The 9,667-nt window shown below is 36.5% G+C and overlaps 1 protein-coding gene across 2 annotated transcripts in view; it reads right to left on the minus strand.

The window, feature by feature from the left end:
* Positions 1 to 9,667, minus strand: part of LOC107594478 (zinc finger protein 609-like) — a 51,209-nt gene that overhangs the window by 16,571 nt on the left and 24,971 nt on the right. The gene's annotated exons all lie outside the window — the stretch shown is intronic.

Below are 9,667 nucleotides of genomic sequence, written 5' to 3' on the forward strand. Positions count from 1 at the left end.
TAAAAACACACGAGTTACAAAAACAGTCGGTTATGCGGTTATGTCTAAACAGCTGGAAAATAAATTGCATGTTTATTTTAGATCTGTGTGACAGCAGCAATATACAGTAAATAAATAAATAAATCCGCTGCTCTGTTGTCTCCTCTGAGGCTGGGACTCTAAATAGTGTGCAATAGCTCGTCTGTGCAGCGAATGACAGAACAGTTAGCATGTTTTGCTCAAACCTTCACCATGGCATTAGAACTGGTACACCTTGTTGCTTGCGAAAACACAATAATGGTGCCATGGGTGTAAACTTACAGATTAAGGGGCGGTAATATTATAATGAGATCCCTTTGCCACGTCACCAAGGGAGCGAAATCTGACGCGCTCGTTTTCTCAGACGCTTGCAGAAAAAGGCTTACCAAAACAAAGTTACAGTGTTAATCTTTTTCACGTTTCCTTGGTTGGTAGATGCACTGGGGACCTGATTATAGCACTTAAAACCTGGAAAAGTCTGGAAAACTCTTTTAAGCCTCACTCCAGTGGAACAGGGCATGCTCACTGACACCACATTGTCTCACTGTGTGAATACGGGCTTGTTTATTCAATTAAGGGCCTGTAGTTGAGTGGTCAGGCGCTCTAATTGACCCTACCTGCATTCAGGGGCCACGATGGACACCAGCCAGGTAAACAGACAGAAATAGACTGGTATGAATATGGCATGCTGGTTCACATGGCAGCAAAAGTTCACTTGGTGCCCATCATGGTATTTTTCTACGAGTGATCTGTCTCCTACTTAAACTGTCTCTGAGGTCATGCACTATTATTATTATCAGAGGTCGATTCATTGGCACCGACAGTTGATTGCTGGAACTATTGGCTATCGCAAAAACCCATGCCGATAGTTTTTCCGGGTTGCGTCTGTTGCTGGAGTGGCTGAAAAGGTCCACTGTCATTAGAGTCTCTAATGATTATACGGTACGGGAGCGGTCTCTAGATGCGGAATCACTGACGACTCGTGCTGTTTGTTTTGACACGTGACACTGTGCGCTGCACAGAGCGGGACAACGAAACCGTGTGTATACAGTATACTATAGTGCATGGTTTCATATCATTACTATGTAATTGATTTGTTGACTAGATGTTGAATTAGTAGAGAAAGATCAGCCATTTGCTTTCAAGGCTGACGCGAACATTAGCGTTACCTCAAGCAGTTAAAACAATGTGACCAAAACACACGCAAGTCCGACCCAAAAGTTTAATGTCACGATTGTTACCTTATCATCTATTTGCATTAGTTTATATCCAGCTGGTCACATTAGTGCATTTGTTAGCCAGCAAAGTTGCAGATTTAAAGCTGTGACATGAGAAAACACATTGATATGTTGATTCAACCAACTGATTATAGCACTTAAAACCTGGAAAAGTCTGGAAAACTCTTTTAAGCCTCACTCCAGTGGAACAGGGCATGCTCACTGACACCACATTGTCTCACTGTGTGAATACGGGCTTGTTTATTCAATTAAGGGCCTGTAGTTGAGTGGTCAGGCGCTCTAATTGACCCTACCTGCATTCAGGGGCCACGATGGACACCAGCCAGGTAAACAGACAGAAATAGACTGGTATGAATATGGCATGCTGGTTCACATGGCAGCAAAAGTTCACTTGGTGCCCATCATGGTATTTTTCTACGAGTGATCTGTCTCCTACTTAAACTGTCTCTGAGGTCATGCACTATTATTATTATCAGAGGTCGATTCATTGGCACCGACAGTTGATTGCTGGAACTATTGGCTATCGCAAAAACCCATGCCGATAGTTTTTCCGGGTTGCGTCTGTTGCTGGAGTGGCTGAAAAGGTCCACTGTCATTAGAGTCTCTAATGATTATACGGTACGGGAGCGGTCTCTAGATGCGGAATCACTGACGACTCGTGCTGTTTGTTTTGACACGTGACACTGTGCGCTGCACAGAGCGGGACAACGAAACCGTGTGTATACAGTATACTATAGTGCATGGTTTCATATCATTACTATGTAATTGATTTGTTGACTAGATGTTGAATTAGTAGAGAAAGATCAGCCATTTGCTTTCAAGGCTGACGCGAACATTAGCGTTACCTCAAGCAGTTAAAACAATGTGACCAAAACACACGCAAGTCCGACCCAAAAGTTTAATGTCACGATTGTTACCTTATCATCTATTTGCATTAGTTTATATCCAGCTGGTCACATTAGTGCATTTGTTAGCCAGCAAAGTTGCAGATTTAAAGCTGTGACATGAGAAAACACATTGATATGTTGATTCAACCAAAAGAAGTCCTGCCACGGCACAGATTTCCATTAAATTACATTATATTTGTCCCAAATCGTTGTTAATGTACATAATGACTGTAAAAGGGTAAAAGGCTGTAAAACTTATATTAATATTTAATATGAATATTTTTATTAAATTTACAAAGTATGGTTCAGCATTTTTTTTTAATAGTAAAGAACTATTTTAGTTTTTGTTCAGTATCCATTATAAAAACTATCGGTTAATTAATCGGTATCGGCCAGTGTGGTCCTACCTAGCTATCGGTATTGGTAAAATCCAATCGGTCGACCTCTAATTATTATTTTGATAAGTTTGGGAAAAATCATTACTTTTGCATTTGTTTTTGTTGCCACAGTGCCACATGTCTACAGTGAAACATTGCGATGGACGATGACATCGGCGGGGGCAGGGGTGAGCGTGGGGCGGTTGTGGGGAAAAAGTTAGGGGGTGTGCCCGAAGCGTGAATCCTTATAAGGGAAAACACGATTCCTAACACTGTGTCTACACCGGACGCGATCGGCGCGCCACGACAAAATACTATAGAACCACTGATGTATAATAGAGATTTATGTAACGATTACCGGTTTGATGATAAATCATGATAAAATCCCCCACGGTTAGTATTACCGTTTCATCTTTTAATTATCATTAAAACCGTATTAGATTACCGCGATTTGAACAACTCGCGATAAATAAATACTGTCCAGCATAAAACACAGATTTAAGTAACAGTCTCACATGCGCACAGCATGCAGAGTAGTTTCGTTTTGAGTGAAAACAGGGCGGAAAAGCTGGGATGTTTTAAAAGGGTGCTAAGGGAATTATACAAATGAATATATGAATTAATTAATTATATGAATGTACCTCGGAAGGTTCTGACTGTCTTCAGAAACGATTCGATGGCATTTTGTTTTCATCTTCGCTCCATGAAGGAACCTAAAGGAAGTATTCATAATCGCAATACTGCTTTGTCCACGGAGGTTACAGGAAACAGCTCTAATTCAGCTTTTCTATAAGCGCCACCTGCTGTCAGCGAGTGGATTTACAGAGACCTATATTTACATTCAGCCTGTGTGCAGTTTCTGTCTGGCCAAAAACGGACTGATTTTGCATGCCCTGCTGTACATTTTGACCGGTTGATGAAAAACAAGCTTATGTGGATTCTACACATTTAAACAATTAAAGTTATCTAGAATTATTTATGTAGCAGATAAAATACATATAATCATTTATTTTAATTAATTATATGAATGTACCTCGGAAGGTTCTGACTGTCTTCAGAAACGATTCGATGGCATTTTGTTTTCATCTTCGCTCCATGAAGGAACCTAAAGGAAGTATTCATAATCGCAATACTGCTTTGTCCACGGAGGTTACAGGAAACAGCTCTAATTCAGCTTTTCTATAAGCGCCACCTGCTGTCAGCGAGTGGATTTACAGAGACCTATATTTACATTCAGCCTGTGTGCAGTTTCTGTCCGACCAAAAATGGACCGAATCTGCATGCCCTGCTGTAAATTTTGACCGGTTGATGAAAAACAAACTTATGTGGATTCTACACATTTAAACAATTCAGATAAATTATCTAGAATTATTTATGGAGCATATAAAATACATATATTCATTTATTAATCAATTTTCATTTTGACATATCCTTTCTTTATTTAAAGACTGAAATGTGAGGTTTACCTTTTTATTAAACTTTTTCAAAGCTTTATTTGAACATTTACATTACATATTTCAACATGCTTTTAAACTGTTGTCAGTCAAGTTGTCATTTAAAATCCGGACAACACTGGTAATGTTATTGTTTTAGTGATTATGCAAACAAAAAGTCATTTTATTTGTTGTTTGTTGATTTTTAAATATAAAAGAAGTGATTTATGTATCGTTACTTTTTTAACATCTCCAGCACATTTGAACAATACCGTGATAATACTGATAATCGTGATAATTTTGGTCACTATAACCGTGATAAGAAATTTTCATACCGTTACATCCCTATACCACATTCATCAAGCGATTATCTCTGCTGTACATCAGTGAGCATGTTCAAGACTTTTAATAGTGACTAATAATGAGGAGCACATCGGCACAGACCGCCGATACTGACACATGAGCCTTTAGAATGTAAATGAATAAAACATCCAAGAGGTTTTGATGCCAAGTGCCACAAACTAGCTGTAATGCCAGCAGATCTTTGGCAGAAAACAACTGTCATATGTATACAGAGAAGGGTAGGAAAAAATGAGACCCTCGGCTTAAATAAAAAAATTCAAATTCTTCATCCTAATCTTTTCCTGAGATGAGAATACAATGTGATTTATAGATCTTGCCCAAACGTCAGTCATCTTTGTTAAGCACAGATGCTTTTAATACTCTTGCAAAACACCAACATAGCCTAAAACAAGATAGAAGAAATGAAAGAGATATGAAGAAAATTCCCCGAAACTCTTAAAATAATGATAAAGAGCCTATTCTTTTGCAGTCTCAGCCTTAAACGGCACACCCACGGGCCGCCCACAGTGCTGAGCGTCTAAAGCATTTATGCTTATAAACCTGGAATGTACTTTCCTGATCTTATAAGATTTAATCTGATTGGTAGTTAGTGGTACACAGTGTCTTTTATCAGTCCACTTTGAAACAATTAATCACATGGATTTGCCAAAGTTGATCAAGTTTTCATGTAGGTAGGCATTAAATCTTTAAAGGATACTCTTTTTTTTAATTTTTTTTAGGAAGCACTTTCAACAAGTACAAGTTAACCTGATATTGATTTCAAATAGTTTATTTCCCATGAAACAAAGCAAACTGTGGTAGGTAGACTTATGTTTTGGTCAGACAATTTCTGTTTAAATGGGTGGTTGTTGACCAAAATAAGCTGCAATGTGAGGAAGACTATGTCATTGTGTCAAAGATGTTTGACTACATATCAAGATTTCTTCTCCGCATATCCGTTACCTGAACTCTGCAATGCTAAGTAGTGGTTGATTACTAGGATTTGAAATATAAATATTTATAATGATTAAATGACAGCAATTAAGATTAACAAATAAAATTGAAGAAATTGATGAAAATGTTTTTGCAAAATATTGACTTGAATTTCACTACAAAATCAATATCTGAGGAAAAAGCAAAGCAGTATCAACAATGAAGTAAAAGATAGAACCGTTTATTGATCAAGCAGGCAGACAGTAATAACCAGTAATTTCAACATTTCCAAAATGAATGGACCTGTAGGTTTGGATATTGACAACTACTGATTGATTAAAATGCATATCATTATTCAATAAATCACAAAGCATTAATGGCTGATATTAAATTCTACATTATTTTGTGTAGACAAATATATAATAATAAATTAAATATAAATGAAAAACAAATATATATATATATATATAACAAATATAATTTAAAACGTTTAACCATTTTATTAAATACATTTTATTATATTTTTTAAAAGTTAATTTAGGCATAACAACATTATGTCTGAAGGCATGAAATACAAATATGTTTTAAAATCTGTATTAAGTGTTATAAAATATATTATAAAATTACTAGTGATTTAAAGACTATTCTTGTTTTTCTAGGAAGTATTACATCAAATGCAATACCATGAGAAAACGATGAATCAAGTGTATTAGCTCAGTCTGGCCGTCTATCACTAACTCTAAAGGCAATTCAACTTGCAAAAGTTAAAACTGTAACTGATGTACTATCTTTCTTAGGAGGTTATCAGATGTCATAAAACCCTTAAAATGCGAGCAACAGTCCACACCGGACACTTTCACATATCAGAGGACGAACTACGAGCCAGTTCCACAAGAGTGGAAGTACACTCAGCCCTGAAGAATGCAGAAGCCATGCATACTTAAGAGTTCAAAGCTCAACTCTATTTCACTCACAGAGAAACCAATAACTTCACTAAGCCAGGAAAAAGGCGAAGCGGCCACAAGAGATGAGACGAAACTTCACAGCAGTTGCCAGATGAAACGGCTGAATCTACAGCCGTCTGTGGAGATGCACTAAACAAACAGGGTCTAAAAAGGGAATCATCCTGAGGTCTCTCGTCGACATCTTTACAAACAACGAGATAAGATTATATCATCACCCTTCCAAGTAAGAGAAAACAGTGTTTCTGCATTTATGTTTATAGCTTTTGGCTTAATAATCAGCACTGCTAGAGATTCAAAAGCAGGGAGCCAAAATACATCAAAACCACAACAGCAGAGATTTACTCTTGCCTAATTAAAAAACAATAATCGCCCCTCCCCTATATCCAGTTCACTGATGCTTAGCCTTCCGTTAGAGCCGCAAATATGGAAGTCATTTTTATAAATGATTAAGACATTTTCCGCCGGCAGAGGAAGAGCTGCTACAGAAAGCCTGTGGAGCCTGCTGTCTGGCTTATTTTGCCTGTTGCTACAAAGACAGATTCTGCATTCCCAGAAGACATCCTTAAAAAAATAATAGGGGGGAATAAAACAATTGCTTTTTACAACTCCAAACACAAAACAGCCAGAATCAATCAGAGAATGATAGCAGTGCCTGGGGGTGAAACGGTGAGATGGAATCGATGGAGCCTAATAAACAGGCAATCAGCACGCACGCATGATGGGGTCTGTAGCGTTCTTGACCCATCAATCTCAACTGGAAAGATATGCAGCTCGAACGGAACATCTCAAGCTGTTTTCCCGTGGTTTCATTACTTGGGTCCAAACTTGAGTTTGAAAAAGAATCAATACGAAGAATGGAAGCTGCTTGAAGACAAACGATCAGACAAATTATACGCAACCAACACATGTCCAAGGTCAGACTGCTTTCATTTCAACATGAACAATATCCTAGATGAGTGCTTTTCAAATGTTTTGATGCCATGGATGGATCCAAAAAAAAAGATGAACCCCCTTGCAAAAGGGTGTCCTTCCTAAAATATTAAATTGGGCTATATATTTTTATGCATGAAAACTAACTACTGTGATAAAAATATTAAGCATTATATTATGATAAGATAAAATTAGTCAACTGTTTCCAGAATTGAATTATTTGCTTTGATATTGTCAGTAGAAATAAGATAATTGCAATTAATCTATTTATTACTGGACAGTCTTTACAAAGCAGAATGAAATAGTCATAATCAACGTTGCTGAATTATTGTAAAATAAAATAAAAATCATTAAGTATTTAATTCAAATTTCAAGTTGACACATTAAAGCTCCAGTCGGTAAGTTCTGCCTCTTTGTCGCCATCTCCGTTTGAAAACCTGCAATTGCAGCTGTGTGCGGAATTATCTAGCTTGCGTGGGTTGTGAGTCGGCGCGGCTCCAGCGTGGATGAATCGAATGTTCTGAAGAGCATGTGTGGCAGTCAGTAACTGCACCGGTGTGGATATTTACTGTACTTCACAGTCACAGATTCTAGCCTACGTCTTGGAATATGATCCAAATAAGAATTTAGTTATGTACTTGCTCAAATATTGCTCAAAAAATGAACCGAAATAATATTTTGGTTAATTTTTAATAGGGATGCGCCGATACCGATATCGGGCCCGATACTGGTCTCCTGTACTCGTACTCGTTAAAATGTTATTTTTAACCAAAAAAAAGTTATGGACTGCAGCTTTAACATAAGTCCTAATAATGCATTTTGTTAAAAAAAAAGAAAAAGAAAAAAAGTTTGACCCCAGTTTTAAAACACGCTCCCTATTACAATTTTCTACAGAATCTACCCATTGGTAGCAATAAATGTGCTCTCAAGTGGGTTTTCCACTGCATGAAGACTAGTGTTTTCCAAAATTGGGTGAGCATCAAAGGTTCCCATCTATACATTATGCTAAACAGTTTTCACACAAACCTAAAACCCAACTCTGATGACAAACAGACTTTAGTGTGGAACTGCCCTGCACAAAAACATGAAGCAAAGAGTCAGTTAAACCAAACCATGGCTGAATTCAACTGCTCTGCTCTGATAGCAGCTGGACTGGGGCTCGGAGGCAGTAATCTGTCAGCTTTACTTAACTGCTTCTGCGCTTTCCAAGATAACAGATGACCTACGCTGATCAACTGAGCTTAAGCTTATTTCATGCACTAAAACAGTATGCTGTCCATCAGCATGCCTTTATATGTCCTTTTTGGATGGCGATATAAATGCTTTTAAAGGGGTCATATGATGTTGCTAAAAAGAACATTATTTTGTGTATTTGGTGTAATGAAATGTGTTTATCCGGTTTAAGATTCAAAAAACACATTATTTTCCACATACTGTACATTATTGTTTCTCCTCTATGCCCCGCCTTTCTGAAACGCGTAGATTTTTACAAAGCTCATCGGTCTGAAAAGCAAGGTGTGTTTATACCTTCAATCATTTTGAATTTGAATTACCTTGACTTCTGAGATTTTTTTAAAGCACTTACCTCATTTTATTTCTCAACATAATATGTATAAGACAAGTTTGTACAAGATGTAGTTGAATTTCATGCATCTTTTCTGCAAAGATACTCAAGCGATTTGTTTAACATTTACATCATGTTGACAACTTCATGTGTGGTGCACTTGGAATAGAACTTTCTTTAAATAAGAGGGTTAATAAAGAAAAAGTTACTTGAATCATGTTGTAGTTACATTTTCAAGTTGACATTAAAAATTGTAAAAAAAAAAAAATAAATTTGAGAATCAGTCAAACGTTATGAATAAATCGAGATTTTAATTTTTTGCCAAATTGCCCAGCTGAATTTGTATCATCTTTGCTTCATTACCAACATTTGCTTTCAATCATGTTGCTTCACTGAAAATAAAATTGAAAATACACAGTAAAAATGAATTTTCAAAGTTTATTGGAGTATGTTTTACGAGAAAACACTACTTTAGGCTTTCTACTTCAGAATTTCATTAATTCAGTGTGTTAGCTGCTGTTCATTTGCAATTAATTGTGAAATTTACCAACAATTTCTGACAGTGAAGTTTTTTTTTTTCTTTCTTTTTTTTAATGATGGACAATGACTTCCTGTGTGAACATCCCTTTACATTTAAAATCACGTTTCCATCAACAGGAACAACTATTTTATTGCTATCAAATATGTGTATTGAGAAAGCAAAATACCAAAGTGTCCACATACTGTGGAACAGGCAAGTGAACCACTAGGTCATTTTTAACAATCCTAAAAAAAGAAAAAAATATTTTCTAATTTTTTCTACAGATACAGGGTCTTGCCCAAGTTTGAAAACCTCTGATTTAGCCTACCTGCTTCTTCATTAATTGAACTGTATGAAATTGGTATTAATACACACACACACACACATATTATATATATATATATATATATATATATATATATATATATACACATATATATATATATATATATATATATAT

This window comes from Sinocyclocheilus grahami, unplaced genomic scaffold (assembly GCF_001515645.1).
Source record: "Sinocyclocheilus grahami isolate Dianchi unplaced genomic scaffold, SAMN03320097.WGS_v1.1 scaffold184.1, whole genome shotgun sequence".
Classification (NCBI taxonomy): domain Eukaryota; kingdom Metazoa; phylum Chordata; class Actinopteri; order Cypriniformes; family Cyprinidae; genus Sinocyclocheilus; species Sinocyclocheilus grahami.